The sequence below is a fragment of the Brassica napus genome, chromosome A2 (assembly GCF_020379485.1).
Source record: "Brassica napus cultivar Da-Ae chromosome A2, Da-Ae, whole genome shotgun sequence".
Classification (NCBI taxonomy): Eukaryota; Viridiplantae; Streptophyta; class Magnoliopsida; order Brassicales; family Brassicaceae; genus Brassica; species Brassica napus.
This window is the reverse complement of record NC_063435.1, coordinates 21,121,407-21,139,762: the sequence shown is the minus strand read 5'-3', so window position 1 is coordinate 21,139,762 and position 18,356 is coordinate 21,121,407. Positions and strand designations below refer to the sequence as shown.

The 18,356-nt window shown below is 33.4% G+C and overlaps 2 long non-coding RNA genes across 13 annotated transcripts; one reads left to right on the top strand and one right to left on the bottom strand.

Moving 5' to 3' along the window:
- Positions 1–130: 130 nt before the first annotated feature.
- Positions 131–1,996, bottom strand: LOC106381693. The gene is made up of 3 exons (XR_001276670.3): positions 1,593–1,996; positions 931–1,521; positions 131–638 (listed from the first exon to the last, which is right to left on the bottom strand). It is a non-coding gene; the product is annotated as an uncharacterized LOC106381693 (long non-coding RNA).
- Positions 1,997–5,093: 3,097 nt separating this feature from the next.
- LOC106370889 lies at positions 5,094–7,877 on the top strand. Of its 12 annotated transcripts, XR_007324726.1 has the most exons (7): positions 5,186–5,699; positions 5,784–5,855; positions 5,937–6,110; positions 6,369–7,100; positions 7,393–7,441; positions 7,524–7,582; positions 7,679–7,877. It is a non-coding gene; the product is annotated as an uncharacterized LOC106370889 (long non-coding RNA). The 12 variants fall into 12 exon arrangements; XR_007324729.1 differs by lacking the exons at positions 7,393–7,441; positions 7,524–7,582; positions 7,679–7,877 and having other exon boundaries at positions 5,094–5,533; positions 5,657–5,699; positions 5,931–6,110; positions 6,369–7,203; XR_007324727.1 differs by lacking the exons at positions 7,393–7,441; positions 7,524–7,582; positions 7,679–7,877 and having other exon boundaries at positions 5,100–5,496; positions 5,657–5,699; positions 6,369–7,203.
- Positions 7,878–18,356: the final 10,479 nt, after the last annotated feature.

Sequence of the window (18,356 nt, the reverse complement as noted above, 5' to 3'; positions counted from 1 at the left end):
TTAATTGTGTTATATTGCTTTCCGATACGCACATAATATTCTTATTTTTTATTTATGAAAACGTTAATAAATTGTTAGTCTTATTGACTTATTGTATTCAATTGATTTGAATATCTTTGCATTTCACATGTTTGGTCAACAAAAATGAAGGGTTGTATTAATTTAAAAAAAATGTATCAATACAAAACAAAACAACTTAGAGCACCTCTCACTTCTGTGACAAAAAAAAAAGAGCACCTCTCACTTAACGAATGAACCATTTTCACATCAAGCATACTCAACCAAACATCAAGCTGCCTCTGTTCTCGGGATCATCTTCTTCTCAGCTGTGACTATAGCTCAGATATATGGAGTCTGGTTTTCTTACGTATAAGCGGAACATTGGAAATGTTTATGAATTGGTCAGAACTGCTAGCATGGATCAGAAGTAATCAAGCCAACAACTACAATGTTAATACTATTTCTGCTTTTGCAGCTACTATGGGATGGAAGCACCGGCTCCTTCCTCGGAAAATGGTAACTCAGGCCTGTCGTGTTTCATATTTGGAAACAGAGTAACAGTGTTCTTCACAACAACACCTCATTTACCACTACAACTATTTTCCACACTATTGATTGGGAGATTAAGAACACTATCTCTGCAAGAAAGCATAGAAAGCTCTTTAGGTAGACACTAAAATTAGATTATCTTGACGTAAATCTTGCTTCAATTTAATGATATTAACAGTAGCACAAAAAAAAAAAAACAGTTCAAATTCAAACGTCAGTTCCATTATATGTATTTTTTAACTTTGCAAGGTTTTAGAATTTCATCACACACCTTAAGCTTTCAGATGTTTAACTAACAAACAGATTCAATAGCTTGATCAGATACTGATGTTTCTGGATTGTGACTATAAAGTGAGTAGCAAGTTTGATAATGTTAGATACCTGTGTGGATAGATTACTTAGCTGTTTCTTTATTTTGCTTCAAACACTGATCGCTCTGATGATTTTCTTGAAATCTTCTTGGCTGTCTTTCAAGGCCTGCAAAGGTGGAATCACTATTTAAAATTTGACTCGTCTTGGTAATAGATTGATCTTTTAATTGCTAGAATGTTTAAGTAATCCGTTCTTAACAAAAGGTGCATGCTTCCATTGAAGAAAATAAAACAAACAAACTTTTCAGAGTAAGACTACACCTAAGAATTCATAAATAACATACAATCCATAAATCTAAGAACAATATTCAAAGAAAGAGGGCGAGGAATCCTAAACAATATTTAATAACATTATTAACAGGAGTTTACGAACAAACTCACCTAACAAATATCTAAATTCAGAACCTAATAATATTGAGATTACATACCAGAATAGTTTAACTTAACTACGAACATGAATTCAAGAACTGTGAACATGGGTTTTTAAAGAAATCCTTTAAATCCAAAAAGAGCATATCCACGCCCATCAGCCCAAGCTTGTTGTTCTTGGCCTCCCAGAACCTAGCAACCGCACTTGAAAGGTGGAGGAGCATTGACCGGACTTCAAATCGAAAAAGAGAATCCATGAGTTAGCTAGTTCGGATGATTTTGTTCAAGGAAAGAAAGGCTTACCTTTTATAGGAGTGGAGACACCGCCTTGGATGAATAATGTGGCTTCAATAACAGATCGTGCTCGAAGAAGGGTGATGGATTTAAGGAGCATGATAAAGAGGATAAATCAATTAGGAGAAACGTTACCCTTTATTTGAATAGAAGACAGAACGCCAGATCGAAGATTCACAAAGCCATTCTTCATGTGTATTGAAGACACTGAAACTCCATAGATGTATAGAAGATCAAAGAAGAAGACTCTTCACGTAACTGGGGGAAAAGAACACGTAAACCTAAAAATTTAGTGGGTGGTCTCTCTGTATTTGGGCTATATTGTGAACAAATGGCCTTTTAAACCATAAGTAATGCATATCTGAAACGCAGCAGCCCATATTAAAGATTAATGAAACGATGAGTTTTAGGTATAGAGGACACGTGTCGACCTCTCAATGAGCGAATTTCCAGCTGGAGGGCCTAGGAAAGAGGTTCACAATTTTATATATATATATATAGATTTTATGGCAGTTTATTTTATAAATAATTGATTTACTATAGTTTAAATAATTATTTATTTATTTAGAATTAATATTAATAAATTTTGGCTCAGATAAAAAAACATGAGTCAGCCACTAAGATAGTATCTTACGTAAATAACTTCAAATATAAGTTAGCATTGGAGGTATCACTACTATTAAAAGGGAAGGAGTCTAAAAAAATATACCTATAAAAGTTGTTTGAACCCTTTCATTTAATTCATTATTTTTTGGTCTTACCTTAAATTTATACTAACAATATGTTACCATATATTTTTCTAACAATAATTTAGTCAATTTTTTTATTTATTTAAATCTCACTCTTAAATCCTAATCATTACTATTACTATATTTATCATTTTGATTTTTAATCATAAAAGCATTGAAACTAATATTTTATATTATCACTTTTATCATATAATATATGATTTAAAGCAAGATAAATTACAAGACATATATGTGTACATTCTAACTTCCTCTTTCGTTTATAATAAAGTAATCATATCATATATAAATTTTCCCACTAAAATCTTATATCATGTACTAAACTTTCAACCGTCTATAGTTTGATAATATTTTCATATTTAAAAATGATTTTTCTGAATATTCATGTTACCTTCACAAAAATGAAGAAATTCATTGGTTCTATTAAAGCTAACATGACTTCACGATATCAGTATTGATTATTCAAGATTTTGAAAATTATTTGTTTAGATATTATACTTTTATATACTTTTCACTTAAAACGAATCAATACTATTAAAAAGGAAAGGATTTTTAAAAAATCTAATATAAAAAAGTTGTTGGAGTTATGTATAACTATTTATTATTTTTCTGATAATACATTAATCATTCTAAACATATAATATTTTAAATATTTTTGACAGATCTTAATATTATTTCTTATGATACCTTTACTCAGAAAAATATTTCATCAACCATGTTTTTGTACAATAACGTTAAAAATCTATATCAAAAGGTTGTTGGACCTGATATGGACGTAATGGGTCCACATCTGTTCGGGTATTTAAGGTCCTAAAAGAATTTGAAATATATGAAAAATCTGAAAAATATTTGAAATACGAAAAATATTTGAAACTCCAAACAAATACCAAAAAAATTTAAATACCTAAAAATTTAAAATCTTATTCAAAATCTGACACGATGAACTGGAAAATACCCAAAATTTTATCCAAATATCCAATTTTTTTTTTAATTTGAAAAATTTACCTGAAATCAAAACTCTAATCGTAAACTAAAAACTTAAAAACAATATCCATAATACCGGAAACATATTCGAAATATCCAAATATACCTAATAAACACATATTTATGATCAGGTCTAGGGTAAGACCCGGACTCAAACAAAGACCTGCGGGTCAAAAAACACAATAGGTTATCTTCTCTGGACCTGAACTAACCTATAATTTTGGGTCGGTTTAGTTTGTTTTTTTTATCCGGATATAATTCTCATGTCGAAAAGAAACTTACGTAAAATTGTACATATAAAATCTCAAATAAACTAATTTGTAGATTATATAGCTGTTAAAAATTATGTTTTTCGATATAATAAAATTTTGTATTATAATATAATCCAACAACTCCGCGCTCTCTAAGCGCGGGTCAAAATCTAGTACTGCTTAAAACACAAGTTTTGGATTAAATGATTGATTGTTTTTCATTTGTTGATAAAGGCATCTCCAAAAATTTCTTTCATTTTGAAGGGGGTCCACCCTTAAAATAAGGGGATGAAAGGGTAGTTTTCCAATGGTGATCCTCGAATCTTTTCACTTAAATTATTCTAGTTTTATATTTAAATTTCAACTAGATTTTGACTCGCGCTTCGAAAGCGCGGGTTCCGTTTGGTTATAAACAAAGTTTGATATGAATTAATATTCTATGATTTTTAAATTATTATGTTATAAAGTCGTATTATATCCAATAAGAAAATTTGTTAAAAGTTATAAAATTTATGAATTAGTTTATCTGAGATTTTGTATGTATCCTCTTATGAACTTTCTCTTAGGCATAGGCATTTTTCTCGGATCCAAAAAGCTGAACCGAAACCAACACGGAAATATATGATCGGGTCCAACATCGAGTAAACTACACATTGGTTTTTTTTTGGACTCGCAGACCTTTGTTCGAGTCGGGTACCCAAAGTACTTGAATATTTTTTATATATTATGTATACTTGGGTATTTCAGATTCTTTTGAGTATTATAGAAATTTTAAGTTTTAGATTCGGATTTTTCGGTTATAGTTTCGGGTTTGGGTAAAATTTCAAATTATATTTCGGGGATTCGAATAAAACTTTGGATATTTTTGGTTCTTCAGATAAAATTTTGGTTTTTGGGTATTTGAATATTTTCAGATATTTGTTTAGATTTTTGTGTTTTGACTTTTTCAGGATTTCAAGTACATTAAGTCTTTTCGGGCCCTAATTACCGAACTGATCCGAACCTATTTTGTACCAAAATTACATATATTTTATAGATATTTGAATTATAGACTCGAAACAAACCGGATCCAAAAGAACATATACAAACCCAATATAGACCTACATTATTGCATAACAACCATAATGTTAAGTGATAAAATATTTTAGAGAAGAAGTGTATCACATGAAATATTTTACAAAAGCTAATTTTTTGTTATATTTAAATACTATTTTATTTTTATTAGTGTTAATCTATTATAAAATTTATCTATTTTCTTTTAATTTAGATTTGAAGTTAATTTTATAATAATATTTGTTTATTCATTTATTTATTTATAGCCGAAGTCCTAGTTTGGTATAAATTATTCAAATCTAACCTATACTAAAAGGGTTATATGAGCATCAGAGAAGCTGTCCACGTCAGCAATTAAATCAGCCAATCAGGATGTTTCTTTTTTTTTACACATCAGATAGGCTTCAACGTGTGGGCTTCGTCCAAAGTTTATATGTTATCAAAATTGGGTTCCATAAACACGAACAAAACCAAAAAAAATTGTTTTGTGTTATTTTATTTGGGCTTTATCATGATTTCTTCTAGGCCCAATGTGTTGTCAGAGAAAACAAAAATCAGTTTAGGTCATATGTCCGTCGTAATCATTTGACGAAGCCGCACCCGATGAACATCCTGAAACGCCTTAAGTTTCCATTTATTTGATCCATTAATCCCACCATTAACATGTTTCATTCCACTAGCCCCACTACGTACCATTAAATCCAGCTGAGACTCTTCATATGTAACCGGCTAAAGCTCTCCTATAAATTGGCATGGTTGCAGCGATGAAGACCACCCTATCTACGAAAACTACAAATATCATCCCTGCTAATTTCTTCACCCTGCTTGCGGATTTGAAAGCCAGTCTCTGTTTGAGATCCGACTGGTTCAGATCAAATGGTCTCGCTTCTTACTCTGCTCAACTCTTCAGCTTCGGGTCAATTCAACTACCAGACCTTGATTTCTATTTTGATAATAGTTTAAAACCTTTTATTTGTTGTGACTGTTTTTCCTTTCCTTTTGATTTTATTGTTCTGTTTTTTCTTATTGTTCCCGTCAGACTTTCAAGAAAAGAGCACCCGAAGAACAAATTCGTTGTTGTTGTGAGTGATCCATATCTTAAATTTTTTTTTGTACCTTACCCTTCTGTAAAGTTGTATTGCGGTTAAATTTCCATGGAAAATTAGGTTGGAGATATAGGTGGAGACAATCAGAATAATAATTAAGAATGTATAGATACATAGCCCAAAGAGTTTCAGGTCTGTGTTGGTTTAAGCATGTTTCCCATTTTTCTAATCTAATTTTCATCTCATAATAACATTGTGCTCTTTTAGTTGCAGACATCATAGCTGAAGTTAACCTCATAAGAACAACTTTCAATTGCAGAAAATTATGCAAGGAAATAACAGTCTCTCAGTGTGTTTGACGGAAAAGCTAGCCCACTGCACCACTAGACATTGGAATAGGCTGGTGTGGATTTAAGATCGTTCTTGCCACATGCATAAATCCAAGAGGTATATCCCTTCTGTGGCACATGGTTAAGAGTTTTGGTTCTTTTAGTTATTGGTGGGTCTGAGTTTGAGTTTTAGCTTTTATTGGATAAAAGTTTGTCAAATGCAGTTTATGTATTGAATATTACAAAAGTGTATGATGATTTTGAGAAAGATATGGAGTCTTCAATGCCTTCTTTATGAGATAATTGAATCATTTTCTGTTTGACTCTGTTGCTATATTTCCTTGCTTGCCTATTAAGCACAATAACTATTGTGTAGCCAGGGGATATCATAGCTCCTAATGGAGTGAGGGTGGTGCTATGGCAATGCAAGTGGAATATAAACGTAAAAAGAGAGCCCATCTTTGAGTCTAAAGGTAATTATGCATTGCTTACATGAGACATCGTCATCACTCATGAAAAGTAAATGAGGCCAGGATATAGAGTTGTGGAACGATCATAATCGGAGGCATCAACAACTTTATCAAGCACTCGATCAAAAGAGCAGCCGATGGAGAGTGGCGAGGAGGAGAACAAAGGCAAGTCCGACAAGGAAAGGAAAGAGGAGATGGTCATATCCACGTTGCTTTGGTTGAAACCTGGAGCGAGATGGAGGGAGCTGGGATCTTTGACCGAAGAAGGGTCATGGCAAGGTCGCTTGGGATTGGGAGGAGCGTCCATAACACGGACACGGAATCAGAGAATCCAAAGCTTTTCCGCTTACATTCAGCCGAGATGGAATTGTGAAATTAGAGAGTAGACGCGAGTCGACTTTGAGAATACGATCAACGAACGAACGAGGCGATCGATCCTGAGTTAAATTATCTCCGTCGAAGAGACGAGGAGTCTCTGTCCTCTTTCGTCGCCGTCGTTCGAGGCGGGTAACAGTCAAGTGTGATTCTGATCGACGAATTGGATAATCCGAATCCTTAACCCGATTGTTATTTTGTGGATTAATTACTTGGACTACAATATTGATTTTCAACTCCATCGAAGCCCAACTAAACAAAGGGTAAATACTAAATAGTAAATACTATAAAATAAAGTAAATTAGTCTATTTGTATAAAAAAATACATTTGAACCATTTGTATAAGAAAATACATAAATATCTTAATTTTGAAAGTATTTTGAACTATTTTTTTGATAAAAAATTTAAAAAAATATTGACAATTTAATTTTTTAAAATATTATAAATTACTTTAACTATTAAATTATATAAAATAATTTATATATATAACATTCATCCCGCAAAACTACTAATGAAAATAACCGACATTCCATTTGAGCACCATCAATGTAACAGGCTGGTGTGGATCCTAAAATCGTTCTTGCCACATGCATAAATCCAAGTGGTATATCCTTTCTGCTGCACATGTTCTGTCTATGAACTGTTCATCTGAACATCTTATTGATCTAAGTAGGCTCTGCTTGCAGGTCACCTATTCCTTAATGCAACCTATGCGACTCATTTCTACTTTGACAATCAAAGCGGGGTCAGAGCTTCTTCCATGAGTCAGAACCTACAGCGATAAGATGTCCTTATTACTTCCACACACTTTGTCAAACATCTTACACTATTTCCACTGCAGGTTGCGTGAGAGTGACGTCAATTGGTCCTCAAGTTCAGTAAAGTATGCAAGTGTCCAGAAAATACAACTATGGATGTATGATGTATCCAGGAAATATAACATGTAACCGTTTCAGAGAACGCCTACGTCCTTGCATACCAAAACCTACCTTTCCTGATGTATTAACCTAAAAAAGTCTTTCATTCTCACATTTTTGACCTCATGTTTTACAATTTACTAAGTTTATGGGCATCGGCAAAGTTGCAGGCATTAAAACCACAAACGGGCGATGTGAGATATAAATGTTGAGCCAAAGAATGAACAAGCTCACAAAACTCTTTTAAGTACAAATTGAAAAGCAGTAAGGTTCTCTGTTGTAGCTTTTTCTTCGGTGTAGTAATAGTTTATTGGTATGTAAAAGATTATTCACAAACAAACAACAAAAGCATAAATCCAAATGCATCTTAGTTCATATACCTTTGTAAACAAACTTCTAACGATACTCAAAAACTTATATCTACACTTTCTTCTGAAACAACTTTAATCACATCATATAATTTTTATGGAGGGTTTATAAACATGAGCAACTCATAAGCCGCATGAGCGCCTTCCATAGGGTGGTTTAGTCTAGGGATTGTTAACCACAAAGTCAACTATATTTGGTTCGAAGGTAAGATGTAGGAACGAAACTGAAAACACTGAACTGAAGTAAAACCACGATCTAGACATGTTTAATATGGCTTGGTTGAAAACACCGAACTGAAGTAAAACCACAATCTAAACTGAAAACATTGTTTTGTTCTAAGAAAATTAGTATATTTAACAATATTTTATATGAACCTTTTACAAGATAAAATAATATTATGATCATGGGTCTGGTTAGTTTGGTTATAATGCAGAAAATTTGTAGTAAGAATTTAGTTTGTAGCTTTTATCGATGTAGTTGTAAGTTTTCTAGCTATAGAAAAATATTATAAATTTTATAAACCGCTGGTTATAAAAATAATAAAACATAACAAAAAAATAGTATTGTTGATTTAATCAGGGGGGAAGAGAGATAGAGAAGAGTTCATTAAATTGCTTAAAACTAATTCGGAACAAAAATTATAAATGAAAATAAATATTTCTACAGATCGTCATCTTATATATATTTTGAGAAATTGCTAAAAATACCACAAGTTAAGTACCACTTTTCAAAAATACCTTCAATCAAAAATATACTAAAATTTGAATTTAGATTTTAGTGATTAGTGTTTAGAGTTTAGTATTAAGGGGTTGGATTTATAATTGTTTAATAAACTGGTGGAAATAATTGGAATTCCCCCATATAATTTTCAATAACAAAAATTAAAAATTCAATTTTGTAAAACACATGGATTGTAATAATAACTTTGTTTATATACTAAAATATACATACAAAATATATAATCAAGATTAGAAATTAAATAGGAATCCCGGGCGTAGCCCGGGCCAATCCCTAGTAGTTTTAAGAAGAAGCTATGGTGTTCGTTGGTTGAATTTTTAATTTTGAGATTTGAAGACTATGTTTTTTTTTTGTAACTCGATTTGAAGAACATGTTCTAGGTTGTTTATTGCTGTTTCTTAATGATGTAGGTCAAAGAAGAAAAACCAAAAATTATAGAGCTTTTTGGCTGGGGATAGAAGTCATTGCTATCATATATAGAAATGGTATTTATTTGACGATGTGTAATACTATTAAATGTATATGATCGGTTTTATTTGATATGATATTATACTATTAAATGTATATGAATTTCATGGAAACATAAGTAATTGCTGCGGTGATCAATATACTTAGAAAATGTAATTATTTAATGTGTTATACTATTAATATGAATCGATAACAGCTTTAATATTATGGTATAGTTAACACTACCATATAGTTAGAGATAATTAGGAAAATATTATGTGAGACCAAAAATATTGTTAGTTAATAAAAGGGTGCAGTAACATTTTATAGGTAGATTTTTTAAAACTTCTTTCCTTTTAATAGTATAGATAGATATTTTTGTTTTTCATTTGAAAATTGGGAAAATTGTTTTTTTAGAGCAAAAAAATGGTAACTATGTCCCTTTATACTAATCTATACTAGTTTATGTCCCATTAGACTAATTTTTTTCAAAATGGCAGTAATGCCCTGAAAATTGTAATTTTTTATTCCTTTTTCGTTTTTTTATTTTTTTAAAAAAAAATTGATTTTATTTTTCAATATATAAAAGTGAATATTCCCAAATATTTTGTTTCCATATTTTTAGGAACTGATTTCTTATCCGTAGAATACAACTAATATGTAGAAATCGGTTTCTACAGTTTTTTAGAATTATAGTAATGTTTAGATTTTGATTTCTACATGTTTTAGATTTATAGTAAATCTGTAGAAGTCGGTTTCTACGTGTTTTAGATTTATATTAATGTGTAGATTTTGATTTCTAAAGATTTTAGAACGATAGGTTAAGCGCGGAATGTGTATTCTAAATATTTTTAGAATACTCCTATTTACGTAGATCACGTATTCTAAACATTGTAGATTCAATGAAAAAAGTGGATTTCGTTTTCTACTTCGTAGAATGTCATTTCTACTTTATTTAGAACATAATATGAAATTTATAATTTTAACTTTTTTAAAACTGGAAAAAATATCACTAAGTTCATATAGGTATTTTATCAAAAGTTACTATTTTCAAATTTTTTTTGTTTGTAAAACTATTTATTAAATTTATTTTCAAAAATATTAAAGGGTGTTATAGGAAAATATGAAACAAAATATAGATTAGTCTAAAGGGACATAGTTACCATTTTTTTGCTCTAAAAAAACAGTTTTCCCTTGAAAATTTATTAAATGCTTCACGCGGAATGAGTTTGCAACTACTAGAATATTTTTCTTTTTAGTGGTGTTTCAAAATTGTTTTTTTTTTACTTTTTAGTAAAATGTTGTTTCCACCTTATATTTCATTTACCGCTTGACTTTAGTTTGTTTAGAGAATATTATGCTAAAAAGATATGGATTATCCAATAGCAAGAGGTTTAGATTTTATTGTTTTCATATTTATATATATACACAGTGCTGTTAATAATTCTGTAAACTTCACGTAGTTCTTTGAAAGCAACTCATCTCTAGATGGCAAATGAGGGTCATAATACAGGAGCACCCCAACCAATGAATGTCTTATGTGTTCTTAGTCCTTCCAAAGTGAATGGATCATTGTGGAACATGAGGGTCATAATCAAGGAGCAGCCCAACCAAGGAGCAACTCATCTCCGGATGGCAAATATAGTTTTAGTCTAATCTATAGCACTCTAACTTTTCTTTTATAATACATTCTCAGAGCAAGTTCTCTTGGAATCATTTGATTGAATCTGAGGTGCGAAAGATGTTTTGCAAATGTGCTGCAACAAAGCGGATAGATATGATTAGCCGAGTGAAAGAAAGAGGTAAGCAGCCATATTGGATCCCTGATGATTTCTACAAAGATTTGGTTTCCTACTGGGAAACAGACAAAGCTAAGGAAAATAAAAAAAAGCTTCTAAGAGTCGAATGTCTGATCGAAACGGGCTGGAACCTCATAAACACGAGCTGGCTGCTATCTTTTGTCCACAAGTGTCAACAATTAAGTCTCAGTTGTGGTTTAGTTATTTTTCTAAGTTTTTGTTATGTTTTTTAGCTTTCAAATTATCATTGCTGATGCGTTGTTTAACTTTCTCATATTTAAGTTTATTTAATAAAGTTAGTTATTTGGCTTTTGTGTTATCAAATATATTTACTGTAAAAAACAATCCATCTAATATTTTTATAACAAAATACTGCAACACATTTAACAATATATTAATTTTATTGAAATATTAATTGTTAACCATGATAACTTTCCTCACTAAATATTTGCACCAAATATATAGTTCAAAATAAATTGCATCGAAAAAATTAAAACAACATTCGCTACAATTTATATAGAAAATTTTATAACAATTTAAGTTGCATCCATACGTCTACTTATACCAAAATATTTTATAAATGTCTTGTTGCATTAATACTATTAAATTGCAATAATTTGTTATATTATTTGCTATATATTTAACGTATCAATGATTTGTCATTATTAATGTTGCACAAATACGTTGTAAATTTACAACAAAATTGTTATAAAAAATTGTTGCAATTATATGACATTAATAGCAACAACTCAATTTGTTGCTACGTAAATGCAACAAACATGAATTTGCAATATCCAAACAACAAAAAGTTAAAAAATTCATTTTGTTTTTGCAATTTAATATTTGCAACAATATATTAGCATAATGCAACAAAATATCACTATTGCAATATGACAATTTTCTTGTTGTGAAAAGTTTATATTTTACAGTTTAGTCTTAAGTTTTATTAATAATTAATTTTAATCATTAAATTTTAATAACTAAACAATAGGCACATATTAATATATGGTATTGACATGATTAGTAAAAAAATTTAGTAATAACACCAAATTATTTATAATCGAATTCTTTCACTATTAGCAATTGTCTTCGTACACCAGCAATTTTTTTTTAATTATGAATCACTTTGTCATTACATTACTAAAAAAGTAGTTTCGGATACAACTGTGTATATTGCATTAACCACATCTATTCTATTTAACGATAAGATTATGAATTTCAAGGAAGTAAAAAAATGCTAGAAACTTTGGAAATGATATACTATTCGCTTCGTGCACTTTGAACGAGAATATATACACATTTCAAGTATCAAAATATATATGGGATTTGCAAAATTCTTGTTGTTAAAAGCCCAATCGTTGCAAAATTCTTCTGAGCAAACCCTAATTCTAACGCCGCCTTTCCATCACTGTACCCTTTTTCAGATGTGAGAGGATCGGAGATGGTGCCTAACTCACTGCTTCATCAAGGAAGATTCCTTTAATCGGTGATTCAGGTAACCCATCCGGTTGTTTCGTGTAGCAATGGAGGATGCGAGGTGGCTCTTTGAGGCTCCTTTTGGGTCTTCTAGGAAGGATATGAGGTGTTCTCCCTTAGCCTCTCTCGTTGGCTTTGTCGTCTGAGGCGAAGATATGGCCTGATGTCTTTTCAGCTCTGCGTGTTTTCTTGGGGACGGACTGCGGTGGTCTTGGGTAGCTCTGTCAAATGGTCCGTCCATGGCCCAATTGGGCATGACCATTTGGACCATTTCAGTTTTGGGCAGTAATGGGTGGTCCATATTGGACAATGGTCCAACAAATATCTAAGACCAATTAAAGACCATGTCCAAATGGCATGCCTATGGACACCCAATAATATTTATAATTATTTTTTAATTATTAGTTTAGATTTTATTTCTAAAATTTTGAAATTATTTTTACTTTCTAAAATTATAAAAGTAATTTTTTTCTTGTCGAAACTGTAAAACAATGTTTTCCTCTCAAAATCGAAAAAAATCATTTTTCCGTAAAAACCGAAAAATCGTGTTTTTCCGCCAAAACCGAATTTTTTTTTTATTTTTCCGCCAAAACCGAGAAATTACGTTTTCTTGCAAAAACCGAGAAATTGCGTTTTCCGCCAAAATTGAGAAATTACGTTTTCCCGCCAAAACCGAGAAATTATATTTTCCCGCCAAAACCGAGAAATTATGTTTTTTTCTGCCAAAACCGAGAAATTGCGTTTTTCGCCAAAACCGAGAAATTGGGTTTTTCCGCCAAACCCGGAAAATTGCGTTTTCCCGCCAAAACCGAGAAATTGCGTTTTCCCGCCAAAACCAAAAAATTGTGCTTTTCCGCCAAAACCGAGAAATTGTATTTTCCCGTCAAAATCTGAGATATTGTGTTTTCCCGCCAAAACCGAGAAATTGTGTTTTCCCGCTAAAACCGAAAAATTGAATTTTCCCGCTAAAACCGAAAAATTATGTTTTCCCGACAAAATCTGAGAAATTGCGTTTTCCCGCCAAAACCGAGAAATTGTGTTTTTCCGCCAAAACCGAAAAATTAAATTTTCCCGCCAAATTTATGAAATTCATTTTTCCGTCAAAATTGTGAAATTACGTTTTCCGTCAAAATCGTTAATTTTTTATTTTAACGATAAAACTGTTTTTTTGGGTTAAATTGTAAAGTTATGTTTTCTTTTATTAAACTCATGAAATCATGTTTTATGAAGCCCATGGACACCCATTGTCCATTTGGTCTTCGCCCAACTGGACCATGTACCAATTGGTCTTTTGTCCAGTTGGACCAGTTATTAATTGGGCACGTCCATAGCCCGCCCAAAATGAATTTGACTGGGCTAGCCCATGGTCAGTCTGCCCAGTTGACACCTCTAGTCTTGGGGACCAGATCTGCGTTCTTTTCTCCCTCCTCTTCCTTGTCTGCTTTGTGGACTATGTGAAGCTTCTTTTCTTCATCGACAGCTATGTTGGTTTTGCGAATTTGGCGGGTGGGGTTTGAGGTTGCGATGGTGTCTCTCTATTGCGGCTCTGTGGAGGTCTGCTGTTCCACTTCCTTTTCAGGCGGTTTCTTGCCCAGGCGGAGGCTCCTGTTCCCTAAGGTCTTCTCGGAGGTCTTCTGTGCCGGTGTTGACGAGGGCATCCCTAGGCGGTGGTTTTCTGTGCCGTAAGGCCTTGTCGGTGGTTTTCTCAGGCGACGGTGGTCATGGAGTTTCTAGCGGCTATGTTTTGGATGCTTTAGTGCGTCTGTTTATCTAGGATTTCTGGCTCCGGTTTGTTCCAGGTCTATCTGGTTTAACCGAGTTGTTCATTTAAGGTTTCTTCTGATTCATTTGGTTAAGGGTTTCTTTGCGTAGCCCATAAAGGATTTTGACTAGGCCCATGTCAACACCAAAAAAACACAAAATTTTCAATCTATGCACCAACAGTTTCAAAAAAAACTTTGATGTTATTTGTTAAATACTGGAGTTGTTAAATACTGGCGGTCATGTATCATCATAGGCTTTAACTCTACGGTTTTAATTTCGGAAAAAGGTCATACTTTTTGTTAGTGGTTTCAGATCTGGGCTTAAGAGGGGAATCGATGGTCTGGTTTCGGTTCTGGTGTGCTTTGGCTCGGTGCTAGATTCGCTAGGTGGTGGGATCGTCGGCTTCTGTGCGGTAGTGGTGTGATGTTCAAGCCGGTTCTAGAGCCATTGAAGGTTAGTGGTCAAGCTCGAGCCTATGTCTTCCCCGTTTGTGACCACTCCGAGGATGACTGGTAACTTGTGTCTCTTAAGTCTCTGTCCGTTGAAAGAGGCTTTGTAGAGAAGACAGTTGTGGTGGTAGCTGGAGCTTAGTCGAATTGATTTTATGTGCTTCTTTTTGTGTTCTCTGCTAGTCTGGGTCTCTTTGTTGAGGAGTGTCTCCAAATCTTTTTCTTAGTTTCAGGTGAGGTTTTGGTTTGGAGAGTTGGGTTAAGAGATGAGTCTGGCGCCATATGTCAGGTCGAGGACCTGTTGACGGTGCGGCATAGCTGAAGGGGCATTGCAGGTGCTTTCGCTGACGTCGTTTCTAGCCTTCTTCAACTCTAGCTCTTTTGTTGCTCACCGTTGCTTTGGAGATTTCAATTCTCGGTTGGGTAAACAACTGGGTGTATGCGTGGGCATGTTCAAGTGCTTCTATTCCGACTTTGGATTCTCTTCTCCATTGTTGAATTCTCAGGTAGTGCTTTTAAGGTTATGGCTTTCTCTACATGGTTCTGGCTTTGCTTGAAGAGGTTTGTGGCTATGGTTTTTTTCTTCAACGGTGAAGCGTCCCGAGGTCCCTTGTGATGCTTTTGACTTCTCCTCGGTGAAAAGGTTTGGTTATGAGGCATGTTTCGTTGCTCTGCTGTGAATTCTAGCGGATGGACATTTTCTATCTCTCGGGTTGATTGTCTTGCAGTCCTTGTGTTGTTGGTCAATCCTAATCGGACGCCTGTCCTCGTATTGTTTGGATGTGCCTTTGAAGCCTCCGGTAGTCTAAGGTCCTTGGTATTTGTCTTCTTCTTTGTCTTAGAACATTCAGTTTCTTAGGTCATCAAGTTTTGTTATGAACAACCACAAATTAAGCAAGAAGACAATAGAGAACAAAACATATTGAGGCAAATACCCGTTTAGGGTTTACTATTATTGTGTGAATGAATAATCTTACAAACCCTTAGATCCATATTTATAGCATCTTCAAAACCCGATTTCCTTTATCCTTTAGGAATACATACTTATATAAAAAAAATTTTTTTTCCTAAACCTAAAAGGACTTCGTCCGACCCACGAGTGCTGGGCTTTTAATAGTACACAGAGATTTAAGTCACACAGATCCAACAAGTTTAGTATTTCAATGGTTTTTTAGTTGCCTGTGTGTGGGTTCTAGCTTCCTTTCTTTGGGATTTAACTGCTGATGATATTTCCTTGTTCATTCAGCTTATGTATTAGTCTTTGTATACCAACCCTTGAATGAATTTCAATCCATTGTGACAAAAAAAAGTTTTTCAAATTAAAACCACTGTTTGTTTCAAATTTCCGTAGCTCCACCCCGACTATGCTCAGAGGGTCCTTTACACTTTTCAAACGAATACTTGGTGGTTATTGATATCTTTTGTTTTTATTGATTTAGTCATCCATTTAGTATGCATATTGATCATTTAGATTAGCATTTAGACAACATTAGATTGAATTTCCATGCATATGTCCCTATTAGATCGTAAAATTCCAACTTGGTGAATTTGGAGCATATAAAGCTGATTTAAGGCAAAAAGAGTGACTTTGGTCATGAAACGAACTGGAGCCTAAATGTCAGAGTGGCATGAACTTCAAGAAAATGAAAATATGTGGATTCTGAATCGGGAAGACGCAGCAGTGTCGTGTAACCGATGCAAGCAAAAGTCATCCGCAAGCCGTGCCAAGAACCACAACGGTCTTTTCCAGCGGCATGTGTACATGTTCCCTAGCCAGCTGGATGCTCACAGCGGCTCTTTGCAGCGGCCTCCATACATATCAAAAGCCAGCCGGATGCTCACAGCCGCCTTCTGCAGCGGCAGTCTGCAGCGGCTTGTGTACATTTCAAAAGCCAACTGCGACACTTAAAAAAAGTTGCAACTATGTTTTTACCAATTTTTATCCAAATTATCTTGTGTCAATCCATGCTAATTGGGTTGACCCAGCTAATTTTAGTAACCTATATATACTATTTTAGGAAAAACCCTAGATCTATCTCATTTTCTCTCAAGACTTTGTTTAATCTTAGAAAAGCTTGAACTTTTTTATCATTTAATGAAGTATATCATCTTGTATTATGTTTATCTTACTCATTAACATGATTAGCCTTAAACCCTACATGTGTTTAAGACTTCTCATGGAGATTAGTGAGTTGTCACCTTGTGGTTCATGGATTAAGTGGATTAGGGTGATTGGTAGATATTTAGGATGTTTTTTGCCTGATTAGCATTGGTTTATGCTTGTTAGGTGTTCTTAAAACTAGATTATTAACGACTTCTTCCCAATAATTTTCACTCTGATTTTTGTCGGATCAAACTAGGCTAGGTTTATTGATGGTATGATAGTTGATTAGGGTTTATAGATGATCGGCCAGCTAACTGGCTTCCTTCGATTTGACAGTTGAGTGGGTTGAAGGGTTGATTGGATTCTCTGAGGTTGCGGAATGGCCTTAGGTTAACCTCTCTCAGGTTCTGGATTTGACACAATAGTCAACTAGAGAGTTTGTTGATTTTTTTGGGTTCACAAACCTCACAATCAATTTATTTAGAAAACAATTCAATTACCAGAAATGAAATGAGATTAAGATAAAAAAATGATGATTAAAATTGAGAATGAATTTATGCAGATTCTTAATAGAATAAAAGACAAGAAAACAAGTAGATATGTTGCATGACAAACATAGAAAACACAAACTCAAAAAAAGACATAATTAAATTAGCTATTATAGGACCCATCTGAGTAAATAAAGGTGGTTGGCGTAATGGTGGTTTGGCCAAATATCTCTTTTTCACTTTACTGGTTCTGGACAAGGAAAGCAATCTTCTCAGTTAATTTCTTGGACTTTGATCTCGTAATGGACCCAACAAATATTGAAAATGGTCTTTTTTCTGGTCATTAGAATTCTTTTGGGCTGAGAGAGAAACATCTTAATTTTGGGTATGATCCATATCATCTTCTCCATAATCACTTGGTAGTTGCATCCACTTAGACTCATCATGAGGTTCCTAAGGTTGTCTCCTCCTTGATTGCATCGTCCTCTTCTCCTTTGAAAGGATTTGTCCTCAAATCCAAGTGATCTTCATGAAGAGGAGCCAAGTCAGACACATTGAAAGATGAATTCACTGAATACTTACCTTGAAGATCAATCTTGTATGCATTGTTGTTGATTCGCTCAAGGATGTTGAAGGGGCCATCTCTTCTTTTCATCAGTTTAGACTGTCTTTCAATTGGAAATGTCCTTCCTGAGATACATCCACACCAAATCTCCAGAGTTAAAGATCAGTTCACGCCTTCCTTGGCTGACATACTCCTCATACTGCCTTGTCATTTCTTCATTATTTTCCTTAACCTTTTTATGCAAAGACACAACAAACTCAGCTTTCTGCTGCCATCAAGGTTACCTTGTTCTTTCAAAGGCAGAGAAATCATATCCAAAGGACTCAAAGGACTAAACCCATAAACAATATGAAATGGAAAAAACTTAGTAGCCCTTTGAATACAATGGTTGTATGCAAATTCA